At 45.0% G+C, this 27,003-nt stretch overlaps 1 protein-coding gene across 2 annotated transcripts in view; it reads right to left on the reverse strand.

Annotated features, from left to right (window-relative positions):
- DRD2 (dopamine receptor D2) overlaps nt 1-8,213 on the reverse strand; it is a 66,372-nt gene extending 58,159 nt beyond the window's left edge. For both annotated transcript variants that reach the window (XM_021671099.2, XM_021671098.2), the window contains exon 1: nt 7,899-8,213. The gene's annotated coding sequence lies outside the window, so the exon portion shown is untranslated. The remainder of the gene's footprint in view (nt 1-7,898) is intronic.
- Nucleotides 8,214-27,003: the final 18,790 nt, after the last annotated feature.

The following is a 27,003-nucleotide window of genomic DNA, read 5'->3' on the forward strand; positions in this document are numbered from 1 at the left end:
CCATAAATGAGTGAAAGAGTTTTTTGGAGCTCAGAGTCCAAAAAGGGATGAACCAAGAAAGATGACCCAGGAACAGAATACCTACAGTGCCTTCTGAAATCTTCTACCATAGGGATTCATAGACCAAGAAAAAGGCCAACAAGAGAGATTAGCTTTATGGATTGGAGAATCTCTCAGGGACAGAAGCTATTATGTTCCATCCTCCTTTCTCAGGCAGGACCATACTTCACCCAAAGACATGATAGCATTTGCCCCTGCCATTAATGACTCCAGAAGCTGCAGAACACATATTTCTGCCAGTTTTGGGGATCTGCTCATGTGAAGTTCTTTGACCCTCTCAGTCTGGGAAAGGAAAATAAGTCACTTTATCCTTGTACACCAGTACATTCTCTTTATTTTTTGTTTTTAACAAAAAGTGGCCTGTGCCAAAGTGCAACATACCATGTGACACTGCCAATCAGGAGGGCTCTGATCATGAGGTAGCAGACAAAGGGTCCAGGAAATCAGAAAGAAAAATTAGGCCATGAAAAGCCATCACCAGGATAACTGATGCCTCTTCCTAGCGCATGTGGGGTAAGATGGAAATGAATGCAGCTGCACCTAAATCAAAGGCATGACAAGCAATTCAAACCCCTATCTCATTCAAGATGAGCAAGAGCTGCTGACAGGTGAAAGCCAAAGAATTTTGGTGCAGATAAATGGAGAGTGGAAGAAAGAAATATACACCGGAATTTTGTGAACATTTTAGAAACATAATTTCAGAAATGTAAAATCAGGTGCTGAATTACTGCAAAAGGACAATAGCTCAAAGTGTTGTTTCTTACTTAAGCATCTTAATAATAACAATAACAATCATTATAGTTAACACTTAAAGAGTGCTCACATTTCCCGGGGACTCTTTCAAATGACTTGTCTCTATTACCTTAATTAATTACTGTGACCAAATTAGGTTGGTATTAACATCCACTTACAGGTGAGAACCCCCAGGTGATAGAGGTTAATTAACTTGCTCACGGTCACATAGCTAGTAAGTGTTAGAGTCAGGATCCAAATTCTGAGAGTGTAATTCCAGAGCCCACAGTTTTAACTACCGTATGGTGTTGTTTTTAAAGGGTCGAAATAAGTGACTAAATGTTGACATATGTCATTCATAAAACTCATGGTTAGGCTCAACAATAGAGGAGTCTTCTCACTTATAATGAGGTGAACATGATTATTACAGTCCCCTTATTTGTGCCTGAGATAACTGATGCACAGGTTAAGTGCCCTGCCCAGGGACATCCAGGGCTTGACTGCCTCTGTCTACCAGAAAAGCACTGATCAGCTCATTTTTTAAAGGCAGCTCTCATGAGCCACTCCTGTGTCTGTGCAGGATCCCAGGCCATCCCGCCCTCAGCTTTCTGTAAAATGCAGAAGCTTAGTCTTGGAGATATAACAAGTTTTTCTTTAATGGTAATAAGAAAGCAACTCCAAAGACCTAAGTGTTGGCAGAAGTCTGGCTTTCATCCTTTAGACAGTTCAGTTTACCTCAAAGAGATGTGGGGCAGTAGTAGGTGATGTCATCATATTCCAGACAAATCAATCATCACAGCTTGACAAATCATCCATCCACACCTCCTCCCAGCTCTTCCCCAGGTTGGAAGGTTTAGTTGACCCTGCCTCCCTCCTGCTCCTGCCTCCCTCCCTGCTGCTCCCACTGCTTGATGACGTTTATGCCCGTTACATTTCACCCAAAGGGGCCCAGATCCAGGTGCAAAACACTCCATCACTGATTCTCAAATCCCGAGGAGTTATTTCATTCATCCTTCTCCATTTGCTGTCTCCCTCCTTACTTTCCTGGTATCATACACAAAGCTTACTGCCCTTTCAGTTCACTAAAGAAGAACGTTCTTATCCCTATTCTCCTCCTTTTCTTGTTCTTTATGCCACTTACATATCAGAGAGGGCTATTGCTTTAGCCTTAAACAGTCTCGCTTTGAATCTCTGTCTCACACGTGAAACATGTGACCTTGTGCAAGCCGCTTACCTTCTAAACCCATGCTTCTTCCTCCGCAAAATGAGATAATAAGGGTTCCTCTGAGGCAGAAGGATCATTGGAAGCCAGGAGCTCAAGACCAGATTGGACAAGCAAGACCCTATATCTACAAAAAACTTTTTTAAAACTTAGCTGGACATGGTGGCATGCACCTGTACTCCCAGCTGCTCGGGAGGCTGAAGCAGGAGAATGACTTGAGCCCAGAAGTTCGAGGCTGCAGTGAGCTATGATTGCACCACTGCACTTCAGCCTGGGTAATAGAGCAAGACCTCTCTCTAAAAAATGAAAATAAATAAATAATGTAAAAAACAAGGGTTTCTATTTCACAGAGTTGTTGTGGGATTGGGAGTTTAAATGAGGAACCCTATGTCAAATATTGAGCATAGTGCCCTGCACTCAGTAAATGCACAATAAATGCTGGCTGTTACGATGATGAGGCCAGCAAAGGAGGGACTGGTGAACAGGACCATTTCCCATTCTAGGGAAGCCTGGTACTAAGCCACTTTCCCAGATCAAGAGTTCCTGGGAGTTGTTAGTGATGGTGCTGCCTGGGGTAGCAGGTAGGAGAGAAGGAAATGACATAGCATGTAACAAAAATAATTTCGTTTCTAATGTCTTTCTCCTGCTGGGCCACTTAGAACCCAAACAATAACAACCAGGAGGGGGTGGAAATGAGAAGGGCAGGCACATTCTGAAGGAGACCAATAACAAATGAACAGGCCCCAGGACTCACTATGGCTCCCAGACATCTGCAGGGGATTATCGCTGGGGCCACAGCTGCAGTTCTGTGCTGGGCAGCAGCTTCCTGGAAGGCAGGACTGCCGAGGCTGTCTGCAGGCCTGTTGATGGGGCTCCTGGGAGCCAGGTCTGCCTGACTCCCCTTACCGTCTTCTGTCTGGAAGCAAGCTGACATTACTTAGAAGCCTCCAGGGGAAACCAAAGGTCCTCCCTCCTTCCCCTCCCTATCCCTGCAGACAGCACAGAATTTCCTCGTCTCCTCCTGGAAAAAGTAAAAATCCTTACAGGTGCCAACAGGTTATGACAAAATTGCCCAAACTACACTAAGCTGATGCCTGTATTCAGTGCACATTTAACATCAGCCTCTTTTGAGGCCTCCTAAGTGTCTACTTCTCCTCTGCCCCCACCTCTGTGCACTGCCCCATACTCTCCCAAATGCCTCTAGCAGCTTCCAGGCCTCTGAGTTTGAAACACTGCAGCAGCACAGTTTCTTCTACCCAGGGGAGCGGGGAGTCCCCAGACCCGAATGCGTCATCCCTGACTCCTCCCTATACACTGGAGCCACCAGGGGCCTTGACTTCTCCGCGGTGAAACACTCCCGTGTATCCTAGGGAGAGAAGACTGTGCCTTCCAAGGGCATTCCGGCTGCCAAGGCTATTGATTTAACCCATTTACCTGATTAAGGTGACAGAAAAAAGAAAAGAAAAATATGTAATTCTGAGGGCAAATTTCTCTCCTTTCTCTGAACCCAAATCAAAGCAAACCACGTGGTTGAGTCTTATAGTTTTATTACTTCTCCATCCCCATGTACTGACACTATAATCAAGCTATTTTCCAAGCCTATGCATTTGGATAATATGATTCTATTGTTAAAAAATAAGAAAGTTTTGTATCCATTGAAGTACAGAAGAAAGAAATCTTCAATTACATTGGTGATGGGAACAGGTGAGAGGCAAAATTATATTAATATTAGATCCCAACTCCATTAGAGTAATTTAAAAGGCTGGAGATATCATTAGTCTACTGCTCAAATTGGTAAATAAGCAATATGTACGTCCTTAGTGGCTCCATGGTATATCCTGGAGAGCAGAAGGGCTTATACCTAACCCCAAGGTCCTCCCAGGGCCACAAGACGCCTTACTGGAGGTGAGAGGAGGGAGAATGGTGCTGAGGTTCAGCTAAGTAAGAGGCTACCTACAAAGGAGAGTGCCTGCTGAGAAGTTGAATCAACCTGTGTCCTTTTTGCTGACCATGGTTTCCAAGTGTTTCCTGTATGCAGGATGCTCCTCTGCTAAGCAGAGTAACTGGTAGGATAGAGAAGCTTCGGTTGTGGAGTCCAATCCTGGTGTCCAGAAACTAGAAAGCTTACACATTCCTATTTAGGATAACTTAATAAAAGAAAAAACAGCTTCCCTGTTTGGAGTTAGGGGCATCTGGCATGATCTCTGAGGAGCCCAAGAAGATAACTTAAGGATCTAAAGTCCTGTAAACTATGTCCCAGGGAAACGCAAATGACTGGGATGCTGTTCTAAGCTATTTTCAAGACCTTAACTCTTAGGTAACTGTGACCTGCTGATACACAACCTGATTCTAGGAGATATTGTAAATATGGTTTAGGGTTCTGGCATCATAAAATCTCAGCTTGATTACCCTCTCTTCCTATGTGTTGAAACACCGTACCTTCACAGCTGGAGATTCACAAGTATTAAGCCACAAAGAAAGGAGAAGTGGTGGGTGCCAGCACAGGGTTGGCTCAAGGAAGTCTCATCATATCTGTCTCTCTTGGGCAATGTGCTCATATGTGTGCATGTGTGCAAGCACGTGTATGCAAACACACACACACACACACACAGTGCTATCTTCACAGTCACACTTTTTCCTTAATACCAAAATGTAACTTTTACTTTAAGCAGAGATGGAAACCATTCTCTCCAGGCAGAGTCCCCATGTCTTTCCCCTTATACTTGTTTACCCAGAGAATGGTGACCATAAACCAGTCCGGCTCAGCAAGACAATCTCAGGAATATATGAGGCCATATTTCTAATGAGACCCTAAGCTCCCCTTTGCTTCCCATGGTGTAAAAGAAAGAGGCTGGCGTGGTGGCTCATGCCTATAATCCCAGCACATTAGGAGGCCAAGGTGAGTGGATCATGAGGTCAGAAGTTCAAGACCAGTCTGGCCAACATGGTGAAACCCCATCTCTATTAAAAATACAAAAATTAGTTGGATGTGGTGGTGGGTGCCTGTAATCCCAGCTACTCAGAGGCTGAGGCAGGAGAATTGTTTGAACTCCGTAGGCAGAGGTTGCAGTGAGCCTATATTTTGCCATTGCACTCCAGACTGGGTGACAGGGGAGGAGTCCATCAGGAAAGAAAGAAAAAGAGAGAGAGGAAAGAAAGAAAGAAAAATAAAGAAAGAGAGAGAGAGAAAGGAAGGAAGAAAGGAAGGAAGGAGAAAGAAAGAAGGAAAGAAAGAAAGAAAGAAAGAAAGAGGGAGGGAAATATTTAAAGGAAGGAAGGAAGGACAGAAGGGTTTCTCTCAATTTCAGGTTCTCCTGTATCATTCTCAAGATAATTGCATATTCTAGACAGAAATAATCCACCCTTGCAGGTGAAGGTAAAAGACTGACTAGTCCACAAGCATCATTACTGGACTTCTCACCCCCTACAAGCTTCCTAGCTTGTGGAGCACAAAAACCAAATCAATACTGTCAATATGTCGCTGCCAGCAGGGCATGAGTGGCTACCAGCCTTGGGGAGCATGACATGCTACTAGGCTGAACTAATCACTCCTTGGCATTTCAGGAGCACTTAGGTTAACAGATCACAGCACATCCATAATGGAAGACAATAACTCACCCGGGGGGAGGGCAGGAGGGAAACACTGAGTTGGCCCCCATAGAGGGACAGTTAGTATTTACATAAGTCAACCTGAAGCCATATTGGTGATTCCTTAAAGGGGCCAAAAATTTTAGAAAGAAGAAAAGCCCAGGAAAACCCTGGGGGAGAGGAGATTGGATTGCATTCTTAATTGAACAAAGGTATTTAATCAAGGGGATGGTCTTTCTACCAAAAGTCTCACACATGAAGAATTTAACAGGTATAACTGCAGGAGACAAAGGGAGAGATTAAATACCTTAATTTTATAAAGTTCAAATGTATGAAATTTAGAAATATTTTAGATATCAGCGAATGGTTCCCAAAGTATATGATTCTTTTAACTCTTAAAAACACATTTTTATATCTTCAAGGGATTTTCTCTGCTAGAATATCTGCTATCAATTTTATGTAAAATAAACTTGCTTTCCACTTTCAAAAGAAAATAAATGTATACAGACCTTCTAAGGAGTCTCAACTTTTTGAGAGGTAATTTGCTAATTCAGTGTGCATATGAATCATCCAGAAACATAGTTAAAATATAAATTTCCTGGGCCTCAGCTTGAGATTTTCATTCAGCAGTTTTTCAAGGAAGAAGCAAAAATACACATTTTTAACCAGCTTCTCAGAGAATTCATTAAAAAGAAAAAAAAAAGCCCTTAGAGAAACGCTACTTGGACTTGTACAACAAATCAGAACCTCTCCATTTTCTAGACACCTCAGGCTGTGCAGGGAAGGTAGAAGGAATGCTCTTTAAGAGACCAAGGCTGGGACTACCCTGGCCCTCATTTGGCTCTAGGTCTAAGCCTCCCAAACCACCTCCCTGTCAGACGTCTGCATTCAGAGATGGCATCAAAACCCCCTGCAAACAAATAATCCAGGAATTTTGAACACTAAGGAGGGAAGTCCAAGGCAGGGGCTGGAACCCAGGGAACCAGCTTGCTGATTTTCTTGAAACTGGTCACGCTGACCACAGTCTCCCTATCTGCCCACCCTCATCAAACAGCTGCACGGGGGAAAGATGATAAGTATGATTTCTTTTTCAAGTGGTCCTAATGCTGCAGGATGAATCAGGGATAAGCATGCATATTTGCATTTGAAGCGGGGTGGAAGTGGGGAAGAATCGTTGAATATCTAGTTCCCTAAGGAGGAGCAAGGATTAGCCTAAAAGGCTTGTAGCCTGGCCAAAATTCAGAAATGCAGAAGGATCTGGAGTGGGATCCACAAAGTGCCTTGCACCTCACACCCTCACCCAACCTCAGGACCCCCAGAATAAAAAGTAGTGGGATGCCAAGTGGGGCAAAAGCGACTTGCTCAGACAGCTTCCCTGTGGCTGAGAGCAAGCGCCTGTCCCCACAGACCTGCAGTGCTGTGACTTGTGTTCATGGTGAAGCCTGTTGTGTAGACGCACACGCACCCTCTTACCTCTGCTCTTCAAGAGGAAGCGCTCAAGGGCTGCCGCCTCAGACAGGGACAGGGACGCGCTCTGTCTGGAGCTTAGACCTGCCTCCTGTCTTCGCACACCTCCCTAGAGGGGCTCTTGTTCCATCCGAAAGCCTTGCGGTAACCGTCCGCTACTGCCCCCACCGTCGCCCGCACTCCTGGTTCGAAACGGGTCTGGCACCCAAGCCTCCCTTCCCGACTAGGTGTCAACCCAAGAGAAGGCGAAGGAGAATGAAAGTTCAGGACCAAGGACAGCGGCGACCTCGGGAGGGAGAGAATCGAGCCAGAATTCGCCTCTCCCTCCCTCATCCTTAGCTTCTGCCTTAGAAACTGAAAAGCGTCAGGTCACACCAATACGGAGTTGCCAAAACCAGTCCTGCCTCCGAGGCGGTCGGAACTCTGGCCGTGAGCCCAGGGTCTCGCGCTTGGGTGTCAGGGGAAGAGCCCTCCCGAGATCGTGGGGAGCGGCCGCCCTCCGATGCCGCTGCTGGGCTGTGCTGCCCGGGGCGCCCCGCGGGGAGGCTGCCCGAGCTGCGCCTGCTCGTGCCCGGGGCGAGGATTCCCTTCTGGGCGGCGAGGAGGCCACTGAGAGGGAGGGAGAGGAGACGACAGCCGCGGGCTCCGGACGCCCCCCGCCGCCGCCCGACGGAGAGCGGGTGCAGAGCCACATCCCAGGCGGGCGCTCCCGAGCAGGCGGCCCGGAGTGGCCGCACAAACTTCTGTCCCGGCTGCGCCGCCCGTGGAGCTCCCTCCTCCTCACCCCGTGACCCCGAGTCGCCCGCCGCTCCATCCGACCAGAGCTTACCTTCAAGCCATAGGGCGCCCCGGGGCAGAGACGGCACCGGCTGCTCGAGGCTTCCAGCTCCCGCCGCATCCACGCTCGGCCGCCCCTCCGGCAGCCGTCCAGGGCCGCCACTCTCCTCGGCGGGTCCCTGGCTCCCGGCCCCGCCGCGCCGTTCAGAGCCCCGGCGGGCAGCCGCTCGGCCGGCTCTGGCCCGCGGGGAGCAGTGGACCGGCCGCGGCGGGGCGGGGCGGGGCGGGGCCGGGCGCGGGGCGGGAGAGAGCGCGGGGACGGCGCGGGGGCGGCGCGGTGCGCGCAGGAGGCTGCCGGCTCGGCACTGAAGCTGGACAGCTCCGCGGCGCCGGAGCGCGGGGAACGCGGGAGGGAGGCTTCCCGGGCCCCGCCCCTGAGACAGGCCCCACCCCCGCCCCCCACCGAACGAGCTGCACCTCCTGGGCGCTCCCCGGCCTGAGGGGATAGGAGGGGGTTGGGGATTCCGCCATCCCTTGCTTTGAGGCGGGAACCCAACCTTCCACTGCCCACTGCGCTCCCACACACACCCGAAGTAACACGCTGTGAATGCGGGCTGGGTCCTCACGGTCTGCTTGCCAGTCCTCTCCTTTGAGGACTCAGAAGCCAAGGGTTGCAGGAGGCACCACCCATCCAGCAAGTCAGACAAGGAGAGGAGGTGTTCGGAGAGGTCCGGATCCGTTTTCTGATTTCAGGTCTTGGAATCTCTGTAGTCAGTTCCGTTGCTGAACTCATCCAAAGGAAAAGGCCTGCTTGGAGTTGACCTGAGATGGAAATGGAAAAGGAGGCCTCAGGGGTTCCAGCGCACCTTTGACTCCAAACTGAGGTGTGTAAGGCAGGGAGTGGGGAGGAAGAAAGAGATGGAGCGGTGAAAAGTGTTCCGCTGCAACGCTGCCCAGGGTCATTTGGGCTGCAGAGGAACCTCATTCTTCACCCCTTTTCTTCCTCTCTCCTTTTCTTTCTTTCTTCCTTCTGCGGCAATTAGTTACCAACTGTCCTCACTCTGCCAGACTCTATGTCAGATTCAGAAGTCACAGACAGAAATAAAACCAGGCCCCTGATCCCACGCCCTGCCAATCCAGAGAAGAGACCCCCCAGGGAAATAAATGAGGCTTAAACAGGTACTGTGAAGCACAAAAAAGCAAGACTTCACAGAACTCAGCATTGAAGGAGCAACACCAGCTCCCAAGGGGAGAAGGTGGCACAGCACTCCAAGTAGAGGGAACAGCAGGGGGTCAGTCCTCCATGGCTGGAGTGGAGCCACCCTGGGCCACAAGGATTAACTTCATATCAGCATTTCCTCCGGTGACACACACAATTATAGAAAGTGAGGGCTGGAGAGGACCTTAGCATTCATCTAATGTGTCCTCACCTCAGAAGGGAGAACTGAGTCCCAGAGAAATGGCATGCTCTTGCGAATCCCACAGGGTCTAGCACTGAAGCAGTCTCCCTCTCCAGAGGCACAAAACAGCCTCTCTCTCAAACACAGCCACCTCTGGAGGCACTGGGGCAGGGGAAGCTGTGGGCTCCCTGCCTCACCCTACCCTGGCTCTTCCTTGCTCCTGTCCCTGGATCTTGCTGATCTGGACTGGCCTCCATTTGCCTGCAGGCTCTGTGGAGAGATATGACAACAGGAGTCCTAGAATGTTGCCATATTTGCCTTTAAGGGATCAAACATTACAGATATGGTTGAAATTCCAGTGTTACCCTCATATACCCTTGGGCCATTCTTTCCTAGGTTTAATTCACTTAAGGAGATACTTGGTACCCCCCAACTCAGCACCTCTACATAGGTTCAGGAATGGGTCAGACTAGCCAGAGCACCTGGAGTGGTGTCCTGCCTTGGTCACCTACTCTTTGTGTGGCCTTTCCTAAATTAATTGATCTGACTAAGCCTCAGTTTCTCCATTTTTAAGTTGGGGCTACAAATAATCTCTCTGGGCTGTACTGAGGAAAATAGATGAGGACATGTTAAACAATGGTAATATGGGCCATCCCTGCCTGTTCTGGGGTAGGGAGGGAGACTTGCTCATCAGGAGGCAGGAGCAGGAAGAAGATGAGCTCCATGAGGCACACCCACCCAAGGACACTGTAGCTTCACACTGCCTTTTATACTCCAATCTTACACGGCTGAGTGGATTTCATGCTGGCTGTGAGTGAGACGGATGGATCTTTTAGTTTTCAATTAGCAAACGTCTCACTCTTTAAACAAGCGGCACAGCAAACAGATGCACTGTGTGATTGATGACAGGGAACATCTGCGGCCAAGCAGTGGCTGCACCAAAGGTTCCCAGCTTCCTGGACTAGCAGGACCCTCTGGAGGTCATTTGTTGCCTCCCCCTGCCTCTAGGCAGAAGTGTGCCCAGTCCAAGTAGGCCAGGTGGGGGCAGGGTATCCCTTTGCCTTACAGCTTTCCTGAGAAAGGATATACAACAGCCTCTTGGAATTCCTTACCTGTATGCTCCAGAGCCTCCTTGGAGTCAGGAAGTTCTACCTGACGTACTTCCTAAATCTTTATTTCTACCTTTTCATTGTTGAAAATTGTAAGGAAATGGGTAGTCATGGGTATTAGGGGTCCTCTTAGTCCATCTGGGATGCTATTAATATAGCAAAATACCATAAACTGTGTGGCTTACAAACAGCATTTATTTCTCACAGTTCTGGAGGCTGGGAAGTTCAACATCAAGGTGCTAGCAGAGCTGGTGTCTGGTGAGAGCTAGCTTTCTGTTTCATAGATGGCACTTTCTCACTGTGTTTGCACATGGTAGAAGGGGTGAGTGAGTGCCCTTGGGCCTCTTTTACAAGGGCACTCATCCATCCCATTAATGAAGGTTCTGTCCTCATTACCTCATCACTGTCCAAAGGCTTCACTTTCTAATTTTATAATCTTGGGGCTTAGGATTTCAAATATAAATTTGGGGGGACAAAGACATTCAGGCAGGACTAGGAGATGGGTTAGGGACAGATGAGGGTTGTGTTGGCTTACTGTAATAAGGAAACAGGAGAAAGCCAACAGAGAATAAGGGTGAACTAGAACTTCCTCTCGTGCTCCAAGAACTGCTGGCTGCAGCTTGGAAAGGGGGGTCCCTTGCTGATCTCCTTCCAACTCTGATGTCCCCCCAGAGAGAACAGACTATCATAGACCCATTCTAAAAATCATCCCACAGAAAACAAAGGAAATGCCCTCATCTGAAAAGTGGGGAAGGCAGAGCAGAGTCATGTCAGTAGCAACACTGGAGTCACACATAACTTTGTTTCCACCTAAACTCCACAATCTTGGGAAATTCTGAATGGCTCTGGGGCTCAGTGTTCTGGATTGTGAAATGGGAATAGAGAGCCACATCACAGTGCTATCATGAAGATTAAGTGGGAACAACAACCCACACATATTGATTCTCCGTGGATCCTCCCCCCTTACAGAAAACTTCAAATAGAGAAGTGACGCAGGAAATACAGACACTTTCTACATGGTGTTACAGTTCTCCATTTCTTAACCCACTTTGCAGATGAAAACTAAGCCCCCATCTTCAAGCTCTGGGAATTTCTCTTTTCTCATCATCTTCTTTTGTCTTTGTTCTCCTGCCATTTGCAAATGACTTGGGGAGCAGTAGAGCAGCAATCCATCTGGGTCAAAGGAAGTATGGGGGAAAAAGAAAATGAATTCATTCTTTTCATACTTTATTATATCCCTCAAATGCAGAAAACCTTAGAGAGGTGTGGAATTCTTGGATATTGTTGTTGAGGGATCCACAGCCCCATGCAGAATAATCTAGGGCAGGGACTGAAGGTAGTGGAAATGGTAGACTCCAGAGAAGGGTGGGCAAGGAGAGAATCTTCTGAGAAGGACAGAGTTCAGGGCACTGTCCAACCAAGACAGGAGAGCAGAGAGTTTCCTGAGGTTTTTGACATCTGCATGTATAATCACTCTTAAAGAATGATTTCCTCACTGGTAGACTCTAATGGGTCTTTCCACCTCAGTTTGAAATGGACATTTGTTCTTGCTGGCTCCTATTTTGAAAGAGTAGAGAATACAGGGGTGACTCACTTTAAAAAATTCTATTATACAGTTCTTCAGAGTTACAGAACAGATAACTCAGAGTGCAGTCATTCATATTAGAAATGTAATTGGTAGTAAGAGGTCATAAAAATATACACCTCATTTGCACACCTATGTTCACAGCAGCATTATGCACAATAGCCAAAGGTGGAAACAAGCCATGTGTTCATCAACATTGATAAACAGGATGTGGTATTTACATGCAAAGGAATATTACTAGGCCTTAGGAAAGGAGAGAATTTCTCACATCTGCTACCACATGGAACCTTTGAAGACACTGTGCCAAGTGAAATAAGCCAGTTACGAAAGGACATATACTGTATTATTCCACTTATGTGAGGTACCTAGAGACAATCTACAGAGACAGAGAGTGAATTAGTGGTGGCCAGAGGCTAGAGGCAGGAAAAAATAAGGATGTATTTCATGGCTAGAGGTATTCAGTATGAGAAAATGAAGAAAGTTCTAAAGTGGAGTGGTGGTGATGCTTACACAGCAATGTGAATATACTGACTGGATCCAAGATGACCGAATAGGAACAGCTCCGAAGTGCAGTTCCCAGCAAAAACAACGCAGAGGGTGAGTGCCCACTGCATTTCCAAACAAATTTTCACTGCCCACAGACCAGGAGATTCCTGGGCCGAAAGTGCCACGAGTTTTCAGCACAGCTGGTGCTGGGGTGGCACACAGAAACTCACACAATCTGTGTGGCCATTTCAACTGGCATCTGGAACGCCTGGGAGACAGAGCTGCCCATTCAACTGAAAGGGAGAGGGCTGAGACAGGGAGCCAGGCAACCTGGCTCAGCAGATACCACTCACACAAAACGAGCAATCTGAAACGCTCTGGATTGAAAGTTTTGCAGCAAGTGCAGCGGGATGGTCCAGCTCGCTGGGGGGAAGGGCAACCACCATTACCTAGGCAGTCCACCACTACTGAGGCAGTTCACACAGCAGCTGGGCAGAGCCCGCAGCAGCTCAGCAACACCTCTGCTGGCAGACTGTGACTAGACTATGCCCTTCAGGGCAGGGCATCTATGAAAAAAGGCAGCAGCACGACAGAAACTTATAAATAAAGCCAACCTTTCTAGGACAGAGCACCTGGGAAAAGAGGCAGTTATGAGTTCCTTTGTAGCAGACTTAAAAGTACCTGGCTAGCAGTTCTACATGGAACAACGGAGCTCCCAGCACAGCACTTGAGTTCCTATAAGGGACAGACTGTCTCCTCAAGCAGCTCCCTGACCCCCATATACCCAAAGAGACACCTCATAAAGGAGAGCTCAGGCTGACATCCAGCAGGTACCCTTCTGGGACGAACATAACAGAGGAAGAAACCAGCAGCAACCCTTACTGTTCTGCAGCCCCTGCGGGTGATCCCCAGGCAAGCAGGGTCTGGAGTGGACCTCCAGCAGTCCTGCAGCAGAGGGGCCTGACTGTTAGAACAAAAACTAAGAAACAGAAAGAAATAACTTCATCAGCAACAAAAAGGACATCCACTCAGAGACCCCATCTGAAAGTCACCAACTACAAAGATCACAGGTAGATAAATCCACAAAGATGGGAAGAAACCAGTGCAAAAAGGACAAAAACACCAAAAACCAGAATGCCTCTCCTCCTCCTAAGGATCACAACTTCTCACCAGCTAGGGATCAAAGATGGATGGAGAATGAATCTGATGAATTGACAGAAATAGGCTTCAGAAGGTGGATAATAACAGCTTCTCAGAGCCAAAAGAATATGTGCTAACCCAATGCAAAGAAACTAAATACCTAGAAAAAAAGGTTAGATGAGATGCTAACTAGAATAAACAGCTTAGAGAACAATATAAAAGACTTGATGGAGCTGAAAAACACAGCACAAGAACTTCGCGAAGCATACACAAGTTTCAATAGCTGAATTGACCAAGCAGAAGAAAGAATATCAGAGATTGAAGAACAACTCAATGAAATAAAACGAGAAGGCAAGAATAGAGAAAAAAGAGTGAAAAGAAATGAACAAAGTATCCAAGAAATATGGGATTATGTGAAAAGACCTAATCTACATTTGATAGGTGTACCTGAATGTGATGGAGAGAATGAATCCAAACTGGAAAACACTACAGGATATTATCCAGGAGAACTTCCCCAACCTAGCAAGTCAGGCCACCATTCAAGTCCAGGAAATACAGAGAACACCACAAAGATATTCCTCAAGAAGAGCAACCCCAAGGCACATAATTGTCAGATTCACCAGGGTTGAAATGAAGGAAAAAATGCTAAGGGCAGCCAGAGACAAAGGTTGGGTTACCCACAAAGGGAAGCCCATCAGACTCACAGCGGATCTCTCTGCAGAAACCCTACAAGCCAGAAGAGAGTGGGGGCCAATATTCAACATCCTTAAAGAAAAGAACTTTCAACCCAGAATTTCATATCCAGCCAAACTAAGCTTCATAAGCAAAGGAGAAAGAAAATCCTTTATGGACAAGCAATTGCTGAGAGATTTCGTCACCACCAGGCCTGCTTTACAAGAGCTCTTGAAAGAAACACTAAACAAGGAAAGGAACAAACGGTACCAGCCACTCCAAAAACACCAAATGGTAAAGACCATCGACACAATGAAAAAAATGTGTCAATGGGCAAAACATCCAGGTAGCATCAAAATGGCAGGATCAAATTCACACATTAACAATATTAACCTTAAATGTAAATGGGCTAAGTGCCCCAATCAAAAGACACAGACTGGCAAATTGGGTAAAAAGTCAAGACCCATCAGAGTGCTGTATTCGGGAAACCCATCTCACATGCAAATACACACATAGACTCAAAATAAAGAGATGGAGGAAGATTTATCAAGCAAATGGAGAGCAAAGAAAAGGAGGAGTTGCAATCCTAGTCTCTGATAAAATGGACTTTAAACGAACAAAGATCAAAAGAGACAAAGAAGGGCATTACATAACGGGAAAAGGATCAATACATCAAGAAGAGCTAGTGACCCTAAATATATATGCACCCAATACAGGAACACCCAGGTACATAAAGCAAGTTCTTGATGACCTACAAAGAGACTTAGGCTCCCACACAATAATAGTGGGATACTTTAACACTCCACTGTCAATATTAGACAGATCAATGAGACAGAAAATTAACAAGGATATCCAGGACTTGAACTCAGATCTGGACCAAGCAGACCTGATAGACATCTACAGAAATCTCCACCCCAAATCCACAGAATATACATTCTTCTCAGCACTGCAATGCACCTACTCTAAAATTGACCACATAATTATAAGTAAATCACTCCTCAGCATATGCAAAAGAACAGAAATCATAACAAATAGTCTCTCAGACCACAGTACAATCAAATTAGAACTCAGAATTAAGAAACTAACTCAGAACTGCACAACTTCATGGAAACTGAACAACTGGCTCCTGAATGTCAACTGGATAAACAATGAAATGAAAGCAGAAATAAAGATGTTATTTGAAACCAATGAGAACAAAGACACAACATACCAGAATCTCTGGGACACATTTAAAGCAGTGTCTAGAGGAAAATTTATAGCAATAAACCCCCATATGAGAAGTGAGAAAAGATGTAAAATCGACACCCTATCATCAAAATTAAAAGAGCTAGAGGAGCAAGATCAAAAAATCTCAAAAGCTAGCAGAAGACAAGAAATAACTAAGATGAGAGCAGAACTGAAGGAGATAGAAACACAAACAAATCCTTCAAAGAATCAATAAATCCAGGAGCTGGTTTTTTGAAAAGATCAACAAAATAGACTGCTAGCCAGATTAATAAAAAAGAAAAGGGAGAAGAATCAAATAGATGCAATAAAAAATGATAAAGGGGATATCACCACTGATTCCACAGAAATACAGACTACAATCAGAGATTACTACAAACAACTCTATGCACATAAACCAGTAAACCTTGAAGAAATGGATAAATTCCTGGACACTTTCACCCTCTGCAGACTAACCCAGGAAGAAGTCAAAACCTTGAATAGACCAATAACAAGGGCTGAAGTGAGGCAGCAATTAATAGCCTACCAACCAAAAAAAGCCCAGGTCCAGAGAGGTTCAGAGCTGAATTCTACCAGACGTACAAAGAGGAGCTGGTACCATTCCTTCTGAAACTATTCCAAACAATACAAAAAGATGGAATCCTTCCCAAATCATTTTATGAGACCAACATCATTCTGATACCAAAACCTGACAGAGACTCAACAAGAAAAGAAAACTTTAGGCCAATATCCATGATGAACATAGATGCAAAAATCTTCAATAAAATACTGGCAAACCAATTGCAACAGCATGTCAGAAAGCTTATCCATCACGATCAAGTAGGCTTCATCCCAGGGATGCAAGGCTGGTTCAACATATGCAAGTCTATAAACGTAATTCACAACATAAACAGAACCAAAGACAAAAACCACATGATTATCTCAATAGATGCAAAGAAGGCCTTTGACAAAATTCAACAGCCCTTTATGCTAAAAACTCTGAATAAACTAGGTATCAACAGAACGTATCTCAAAATAATAAAAGCTATTTACGACAAACCCACAGCCAATATCCTACTGAATGGGCAAAAACTGGAAGCATTCTCTTTGAAATCTGGCACTAGACAAGGATGCACTGTCTCACCACAGCTATTCAATATAGCATTGGAAGTTCTATCCAGAGCAATCAGACAAGAAAAAAAAATAAAGGGTATTCAATTAGGAAAGGAGGAAGTCAAATTGTCTCTATTTGCAGATGACATGGTAGTATATTTAGAAGACCCTATCATCTCAGCCCAAAATCTCCTGAAACTGATAAGCAACTTCAGCAAAGTCTCAGGATACAAAATCAATGTGCAAAAATCACAAGCATTCCTATATACCAATAACAGACTTAAAGAGAGCCAAATCAAGAATGAACTGCCATTCACAATTGCTACAAAGAGAATAAAATATCTAGGAACACAACTAACAAAGGATGTAAAGGACCTCTTCAAGGAGAACTACAAACCACTGCTCAAGGAAATAAGAGAGGACACAAAGAGATGGAGAAACATTCCATGCTCATGGTTAGGAAGAATCAATATTGTGAAAACTGTCATACTGTCCAAAGTAATTTATAGATTCAATGCTATCCCCATCAAGCTGCCAATGACCTTCTTCACAGAACTGGAAAAAAACACCTTAAACTTCATATGGAACCAAAAGAGAGCCTGCATAGCCAAGTCAATTCTAAGCAAAAAGAACAAAGTTAGAGGCATCATGCTACCTCACTTCAAACTATACTACAAGGCTGCAGTAATCAAAACAGCATGGTACTGGTACTAAAACAGAGATATAGACCAGAGGCCTCAGAGGCAACACCACACATCTACAACCATCTGATCTTTGACAAACCTGATGAAAGCAATGGGAAAGGATTCCCTGTTTAATAAACGGTGTTGGGAAAACTGGCTAGCAGTGTGCAGAAAGCAGAAACTGGACCCCTTCCTGACACCTTACACTAAAATTAACTCCAGATGGATTAAAGATCTAAACATAAGACCTAACACCATAAAAACTCTAGAAGAAAACGTAGGCAATACCATTCAGGACATAGGCATAGGCAAGGACTTTATGACTAAAACACCAAAAGCAATGGCAACAAAAGCCAAAATAGACAAATGGGATCTAATTAAACTCCAGAGCTTCTACACAGCAAAAGAAACAATCATTAGAGTTAACCAACAACCAACAGAATGGGAAAAAATTTTTGCAATCTACCTATTTGACAAAGGACTTATATCCAGAATACAAAGAGCTAAAACAGATTTGCAAGAAAAAAACAAACAAACCCATTCAAATGTGGGCAAAGGATATGAACAGACACGTTTCAAAAGAAGACATATATGAGGCCAACAAACATATGAAAAAATGCTCAACATCACTGGTCATTAGAGGAATGCAAATCAAAACTACATTGAGATACCATCTCACGCCAGTTAGAGTGGCAATCATTAAAAAATCCGGAGACAACAGATGCTGGAGAGGATGTGGAGAAATAGGAACACTTTTACATTGTTGGTGGGAGTGTAAATTAGTTCAACCATTGTGGAAGACAGTGTGGCAATTCTTCAAGGACTTAGAAATAGAAATTCCATTTGACCCAGCAATCCCATTACTAGGTATCTATCAAAGGATTGTAAATCATTCTATTATAAAGACACATGCACACGTGTCTTCATTGCAGCACTGTTTACAATAGCAAAGACTTGGAACCAACCTAAATACCCATCGATGATATACTGGACAGGGAAAATGTGGCACATATACACCATGGAATACTATGCAGCCATAAAAAACGATGAGTTCGTGTCCTTTGTAGGGACATGGATGAACGTGGAAACTATCATTCTCAGCAAACTGATGCAAGAACAGAAAATCAAACACCACATGTTCTCACTCATAGGCGGGTGTTGAACAATGAGAACACATGGACACAGGGAGGGGAGCATCATACACTGAGGTCTGTTAGAGGGGACTAGGGAAGGGACAGTGGGGGGTGGGGAATTGGGGAGGGATAACATGGGGACTAATGCCAGATATAGGTGATAGGGACGGAGGCAGCAAACCACATTGCCATGTATGTACCTATGCAACAGTCCTGCATGTTCTTCACATGTACCCCAGAACCTAAAGTGCAATAAGAAAGTTTTATATATAAAGTTTTATATATATATATATATATATGTGTGTGTGTAAAACAATGTGAATGTACTTAATGCTAGTGAACTAGGCACTTAAAATGCATGGTGGCTCACTGTAATCCCAGCACTTTGGGAGGCCAAGGCAGGCAGATCATCTGAGGTCAGGAGTTTGAGACCAGCCTGGCCAACATGGTGAAAGCCCGTCTTTACCAAAAATTTACAAAAAATAGCCAGGCATGGTGGTGGGCCTGTAATCCCAGCTACTTAGGAGGCTTAGGCAGGAGAATCACTAACTGGGAGGTCGAGGTTGCAGTGAACCTAGACTGTGCCATTGCACTCCAGCCTGGCAACAAGAGTGAAATTCGATAGCAAAAAAAAATAGTAAATTATATGTCATATATCTTATTGCCACAATACAAAAAATATATCTTGTGTTTCAATGGTTGCTGCAGTTGCCAATCTGTGTAAAAACAAAATAAAACATCTTGTAAAGTACCAAGTAAATAGGTGGGAAAGCAACTGAGGTTAGAAAACAATCTATATATAACTTCTGAAGTTGTATTTAGGTAAGTACAATCTACTGCCTTGAAGTTCTTTGGCCCTTTCTGTAGATGATACAGCACTTTCTTGTCTGTGATCTTATTGGCCTTCCAATAGCCTTGTGATTTCAAGAATGTTGTTAATTTTGGGTGAGCATTGGGAGGGTTATGAGGATGAGAGCAGGCAATGAAACCAGGATGATAGATTTCAGGTAGTCTGCAAATGCAAGGACCATTCAACCACTCAGGTTCTGAATGAAGTCGTGCAATTTAAAGAAAGCTCTCAATGGAGAAGAAAAACTCAGTCTCAGTTTCTTTTTTTATTGAGGGTGAATGAATAAGGAGCAGAGGTATTTTTAGTCTATAACCAGCAGCATTTGGGGTTCTCCTGCTCACACTTGACCCTCTGCCTGTGTTTCTCATCTCTGAGGACCAACCCTCCAACAGCTCATACCCCCTCTTCCTCCAACACAATCAGGGTAGCAGTCAGGGAACATGGATTAAGAAACAAACAATTCTGACCGTTTAAGCAGAAAAGGAATTCATGGAAAATATTGTAGTAGGTCACAGAATCACAGAGATTAGAGAACCAGACTTATAAAACAGGCAGAAACAATAAAGCTAGCTACTGTTAGACTTTTAACCAAAATCAAGCTGGAGTAGCAGTCCAATGAGAACTCAGCTATCATAGCTAAATACAGGGCACCAGATGGCATCTCTACCTATACTGGCATAAGACACTGGAATCCCTCTGGCACCCTGCTATGCTGCTCCTGGAAAACTGAAAGTTGTGGCTACTGGTACTACCTGTAGGATAGATTCTCCAGTGTCCTTGCTTCTCTGAGTCACTAGCTCCTCAGTCAAAATCTAAGGCAGCTGCCACTCATTGGTTGAGCTGGGCTATGAGCTGCACCTTTTGGTGGGGTAAGGGCCCTGCCTGCCACCAAAACCCATGCAGGGATTCCACAGTATAGGAAGGGGACAGAGGTGGTGCAGCCAAACAACAGTTCACCATATCATAGATCCAAAGAAAAAAATAAAGCCGATTCCTGCCTATTCTACTTTCTGAATGCTACACAGATCCACCCACTCTCTTCACCCCCACTGCCACCACTCCAGTCCAGTCATTACCCTGTCCAATGCAGATGATTATGAAGCCTTCTGCTGCTGTCCTTACTCCAGCCTATGTTCCACACTGCAAAACATTGCTGTCTCATAAACATAAATCTGATAATGTCACCCTACTTACTCCCTTTCAAAGTCTTTCTTGTTGCCTTTGAGATAAATTCTAATCATGCTAATGCCACATCCACCCTTGCCTCTCTCCAGCCTCATTGCTTGTACTTTCCCCTCTGAATGAGTGAATTGATGAATGAATCAATGAGGTTTGGAAAGGGTGGCAGGGATGACCTACTCCAGAGTTTCCCACATGTCAATCTTTGGATTGGATGCAATAAAAATCCCTGGGAAACTAAAAGAAAAATACAGATATGGGGCCCCAATGCCAGAACTGTTACATTATCATTTAGGGGGTTGGGGTTAGACTTCTGTATTTCTAAAAAGCTAACCAGTGATTCTGAGCACCAGGCAGTGGGAGAAGCACTGAAATAATCCCTACCCATCATTTTGCACATGTGGGAGTCGAAGCCCAGAGAGGTTAAATACTCAATGCACATGAATCAAGTTTGGTGTTGTAATGAAGTAAAAACTTCTAGCAAAGTTAATCTGACACATTTACTGCTATACATAATCATTATTGTGCTACATGGTTATTAGGCATAAAGTGGGTAAGCTATTCAGAGGGAGGACTATTATTACAGTTATGGAAACCAAGTATTTGGGGGGTCATACCAAGGGGGAAGGAAAGGAGCCATTGAGAAAGGTTGGGGTGTTGCACTAAGACCTCATAGAGCCCCCCAGTTCTGTCATCTGCACTTGGACAGAGCTGATGACAGGTGGGTCTGCCCATGGAGCTGAAGAGTCAGGTGTGAGCCGGGTTGCTGGGAGATGGGTGAAGGCAAGCCCTCAGTCAAGATAGGGGAAAGACAAGACAGCGTCCAGCCCCTTCATCCAGTGAGGGAGGGACTGGAATGGGTGGAAAATCCTGCAAGGAGGGAGGAAAAATCACTGCAGAACTTGAGTCCTTCTCCTGCAGGAACAAAGTGAGGGGTGAGATTTAAAGGAACCCCTTTCTCTGCCTACTGTGAGCAGAAGCATCTTCTTCACACTTTGGGAATCACCCGTTGTCTTCTGGGTACTTGTTCCAGGTCCATCTCTAGACACATGATACCGTTGTCTGAAATGCCTGACATCCCTCTTGCCTGCATCCATATGTCTGTTTCCTGCTGGTTTTTCAAGGCCCAGGTCACATAGTTCAGTTCCATGAGGGCTTTCCTCATTTCCCATATCCCGATCTTAATAAAGACCTGTAACTCTTTGTAACATTGATTACATTGTCATTTGTATTCCTGTCTTGCTTCTCAACTAAAGCATGAGATCATATGACTCACCTGTGTCCCTCCATGCCACCAGCACAGAACCTGACACAGGGCAGACTCTCAACAAAAAGGAAACCTCCTCAGTTAGATAGTCCCAATTAATAATTTGGCTTAGTGAGCAAATGTCAGGGTGGGAATTTAAGGGTAATTTTTCTACCTGCACGTGAGCTGGTTAATAGAGATTGCTTTCCAGGCTCTAGGGGTGTGAAAGTTTTGATGGAGGGAGGGATGGGGAGAAGACATCCTTTTGCTCAGCATCTGGATAGATGGGGACTGGAGGTGGGCCCAACTGCAGGGGTTTTTGAAAGTAGATAGATAGATGATGCCAGGTATCTTGTGAATATGAGAAAGAAGAGGAAGAGAAAGGAGGTGGGAAGTAGCAGAAGAATGGTGGAAGGTGGAGAGAGGGAAGAGACCAAAGGCATAACTGGCCATCTTTGTACTTCAACATACTCATACTTTGGACACCACCCCTTCTCATTTTCAGATATAAGTTAGAAAGGGGCCAGCCCACAGGTCACCCCAGCGCTGACTGCACTCTTGGTCTGTTTGAATTAGAGGGAAGAAGCACAGAAGTCCCAGAGTGGAAACCTCTTTGACCATGTTCCCAGGCTTCCCTCAGAGCCAGGGACTGACTCTTCCATTTGATTCACCCTCCCCTAGATCTACTTGTAAAAGTTTTTGTGGTAATTACATGTGATCCTGCCCATGGGAGCACCTTGAGAAAGACTGCCTGGACCCTAGGAAGTGCTCTGTAATTGGGGTTTGCTATTTTTAATGATGTGCCTAACCTCTCAGGCAGGTGACTTAGTAAGAGTTGTGAGGTAAGCCCACCTGTTTCCATGGGCATGCCTTTCACCCTTGTGACTCTCACAGGGGGCACCTGAAGCTCTCCAGCTAGGGGGAAGGCCATCCCTCCTCATCCCTCCCCACCCTTCCCAGCTTCCAGCAGTATTCAGCAAGCCTTCTCAGAGAGGTCGTCTGATCTCTTTGCCACTCAGGTTGGAAAACTGAGAAGTACCTGGGTTTTCCCAAGTCCTTCAGATAACCCTGTAATCACCTATAGGCAATTTCATTTGCCTAAATCATGACAGTCCTAAGTACAGTTTAGAACAAATTGCTGCTCAGCCAGACAGCTGGGGAAAGCCACTCTGCATCAGGGGCAGCTGCAGTGATACATTCCCATCATGCCAGGTGAGGTGGGCAGAGGGAGTTCTGAGCATGGCTGCTCCCTCTTGGGCTCTGCAGGGCCAGCTCTAGCTGACATTCCTAGCTCAAGTCCCATCCTCTTCCACTTGGACTATTGCAATTGCCTCCTCACTGCTCTTTCTGTCTCTAAACTTACCCGATTGATCCAGCTTGGGCCTAGCCTCCAGAGAGGGCCATGCACATGTAGCCATGATCACATTGTGCATTTCTTTAAACGCTTCAAGCCCTGCCCATTGGCCACACAGTGAATTGTGCTCCTCTGTCTGCTCCCAGCCTGCCACAGCCTGCCTTCATCCACCCACATCTCCAGCTGCATCTCTCATCATGTTTTACCTCCCACTTTACAGCAATGCCTGATCTTACCATGGATACTCGCATTCATGTTTTCTTCTACCATCCCCTCTGGCTGGGATGTTATTCCCTCCTGACTTAGCCTGACTCTCACTCATCTTTCTGGAGGGCCTCAGGCCTCCTCTTCCCTAGAAAGTTTCAGATGGGGTCCCCCAGAGCCCCTCAGGCACACTGTCTAATCACACTTCACATTATAATGAAATTATTGGAAAAGACTTTGTTATCCATCTTTAGTTTCTCAGTGCCTCACATGGTGCTAGAAACAGAGATCACTTAATAAATGTTGAGCAGCTGCTGCACACCAACAGCAACCAAGCTGAGAATCAAATCAAGAACTCAAGTCCTTTCACAATAGTTGCAAAAAAAAAAATAAAAAAGCAATACTTAAGAACATACCCAATCAAGGACATGAAAGACCTCTATAAGGAAAACAAGCTACAAACCAGAGCTGAAAGAAATCATAGACAACACAAACAAATGGAAGTACATCCCATGTTCATGGATTGGTGAGATCAATATTGTAAAAATGACCATACTGCCAAAAGCAATCTACAGATTCAATGCAATTCCTATCAAAATACCATCATCATTCTTCACAGAATTAGAAAAAAAAATCCTAAAATTCATATAGAACCAAAAAATAGCCTGCATAGCCAAAGCACGACTAAGCAAAAGCAAAAACAAAAACAAAACAAATCTGGGGGAATCACATTACCTGACTTCAAACTATACTATTAGGCCACAGTCACCAAAACAGCATGGTGCTGGTTAAAAATAGGCACTAGACCAATGGAACAGAATAGAGAACCCAGAAGTAAAGCCAAATACTTACAGCCAACTGATCTTTGGCAAAGCAAACAAAAACAAAAAGTGGGGAAAGGACACTCTATACAACAGATGGTGCTGGGATCATTGGCAAGCCACATGCAGAAGAATGAAACTGGATCCTCATCTTTCACCTTAAATGAAAATCAATTCAAGATGGATCAAAGACTTACATATAAGGCCTGAAACCATAAAGATTCTAGAAGATAATGTTGGGAAAACCTTTCTAGACATTGGCTTAGGCAAAGAGTTTATGACCAAGAACCCAGAAGCGAATGCAACAAAAACAAAGATAAATAGGCAGAACTTAATTAAACTAAAAATCTTCTGCAAAAGGAATCATCAGCAGAATTAACAGACAATGCACAGAGTGGGAGAAAATCTTCACAATCTGTACATCTGACAAATGACTAATATTCAGAAGCTACAAAGAACTCAAACAAATAAATCAGCAAGAAAAAACACAAACAAACACATCAAAAAGTGGGCCAAGGACATGAATAGACAATTCTCAAAAGAAGATATACAAGGCTGGGCGCGGTGGCTCACGCCTGTAATCCCAGCACTTTGGGAGGCCGAGGCGGGTGGATCACGAGGTCAAGAGATCGAGACCATCCTGGTCAACATGGTGAAATCCCGTCTCTACTAAAAATACAAAAAATTAGCTGGGCAAGGTGGTGCGTGCCTGTAATCACAGCTACTCAGGAGGCTGAGGCAGGAGAATTGCCTGAACCTGGGAGGCGGAGGTTGAGGTAAGCAGAGATCGCACCATTGCACTCCAGCCTGAGTAACAAGAGCGAAACTCCGTCTCAAAAAAAAAAAAAAAAGAAGATATACAAATGACCAATAAGCATATGGAAAAATGCTCAACATCACTAATTATCAGGGAACTGCAAATCAAAACCACAATGTGATGCCATCACATTCCTGCAAGAATAACAATAATAAAAAAATGAAACAGATGGCATGGATGTGGTGAAAGGGAAACACTTTTACACTATTAGTGGGAATGTAAATTAGTACAACCACTATGAAAAACAGTGTGGAGATTTCTTAAAGAACTAAAAGTAGATCTACCATTTGATCCAGCAATCCCACTACTAGGAATCTATCCAGAGGAAAAGTAGTCATTATACAAAAAAAGACATTTGCACATGCATGTTTATAGCAGCACAATTTGCAATTGCAAAAATATGGAACTAACCCAAATGCTCATCAATCGACGAATGGATAAAGCAAATGTGGTGTGTGTGTGTATATATATATATACACACACACCATGGAATACTACTCAGCCAGCCATAAAAGGAAACAAAATAATGGCATTCTCAGAAACCTGGATGGAATTGAAGACTATTATTCTAAGTGAAGTAACTCAGAAATGGAAAACCAAACATTGAATATTCTCACATATATATGGGAGCTAAGCTATGAGGACGCGAAAGCATAAGAATTGTACATTGGACTTTGGGGACTTGAGGGAAAGGATGGGAGTTAACGAGGGATAAAAGACTACACATTGTGTACAGTGTACACTGTTTGGGTGATGAGTACACCAAAATCAGCACCAAAGAACTTATTCATGTAACCAAACACCACCTATTCCCTAAAAATCTATTGAAATTTTTTTTTAAATAAAAGAATAAATGTTGAGTTGAATCTATCTGTTGAGAACTCTGTTGCCCAGGCATTCAGACATCAACTTCTGCCTTCCAAGTTGGCCCACCATCCATGCCCACACCTCCCAACCCCTAGGGTATGCACCCTCAACATCACATGACCCGTACTGCTGGCTGCCTTCTCTTCCTGGCTGTCTGCCAGCCATGGAGTATAGATTTGCAAAACTCAAGCCAGGAAATGTAAGTGCCAGCTGAACAGTGCTCAAATTCTAGATTCAAGACCACTGCCAGGGAGGAAACCCCTGTGCTGGACATCTCAGATTTGTCCTTCCAGGTTTCCTTTCTGCCCTTCACCCTGCTTACATCCTGGGAGCTGACCTATGTGGACTGCAGCAAGGCTCTCTCGCACTCTGCCTTCCTGAGCGTTGAGTTGGACCACAGGAAGCAAATCAGAGGAAGAGAGGAGAATAAAGGCAGTGTCAGTCTCCAGATCACTCCTGTGGAATAGGGGAGCCTGCAACTGTAGGCCACAGGTCACAGTTCCTGTACGCCTCTCTCTCTCCCTCTCCTTCCTCCCTCCTGGTAACTGCTCCCTTTCTGGCCCCTTCAGGTCCTTCAAGTTGTAATGGAACTCCACTGTCACCAGTCCTAGAAGGCCACATTATTCCTTCTGCTTTTCCTACATCCTGCCTACACATTTGTAGTGGGTTTTTTAGTTAGTTAGTTTGTTTTTTGAGATGAAATCTCACTCTGTAGCCCAGGCTGGAGTGCCATGGTGTGATCTTGGCTCATCGCAACCTCCACCTCTCGGGTTCAAGTGATTCTTTTGCCTCAGCCTCCCGAGTAGCTGGGATTACAGGTGCTTGTGACCAAAACCAGCTAATTTTTGTATTTTTAGTAGAGTTGGGGTTTCACCATGTTGGCCAAGCTGATCTCGAACTCCTGACCTCAGGTTATCCACCTGTCTTGGCCTCCCAAAGTGCTGGGATTACAGGTGTGAGCCACCGCGCCTGGCCATAGTCTTTTTTTCCCCCTAAACTCTTCTCAGTTGATTCTAAGATTTGCATATGCCTTGCATATGATTTTCATATGTCTTACATATAATTTTCATGTGTCCTGCTGGGACCCTGATTGGTAGAGCACTAAATAAAAAAAATCCAGGTATCAGGGTAGAGACTGCTGAGGGTAAAGTGAAGTAAATAAAACCAGTCATCATTACGAATGAAGGTCAAGACCCTACGGAAGTTGGGATGCTCTCAAGAGGAGCATGCAGAGGCCTGCTCAGTGCTCAGGCCTTGCCCTATGACAGCTTCCAATGTGGACGGAGATAGGACAC

This window comes from Aotus nancymaae, unplaced genomic scaffold (genome assembly GCF_030222135.1).
Source record: "Aotus nancymaae isolate 86718 unplaced genomic scaffold, 86718_ANA_hifiasm-v0.15.2.pri h1tg000012l, whole genome shotgun sequence".
Classification (NCBI taxonomy): Eukaryota; Metazoa; Chordata; class Mammalia; order Primates; family Aotidae; genus Aotus; species Aotus nancymaae.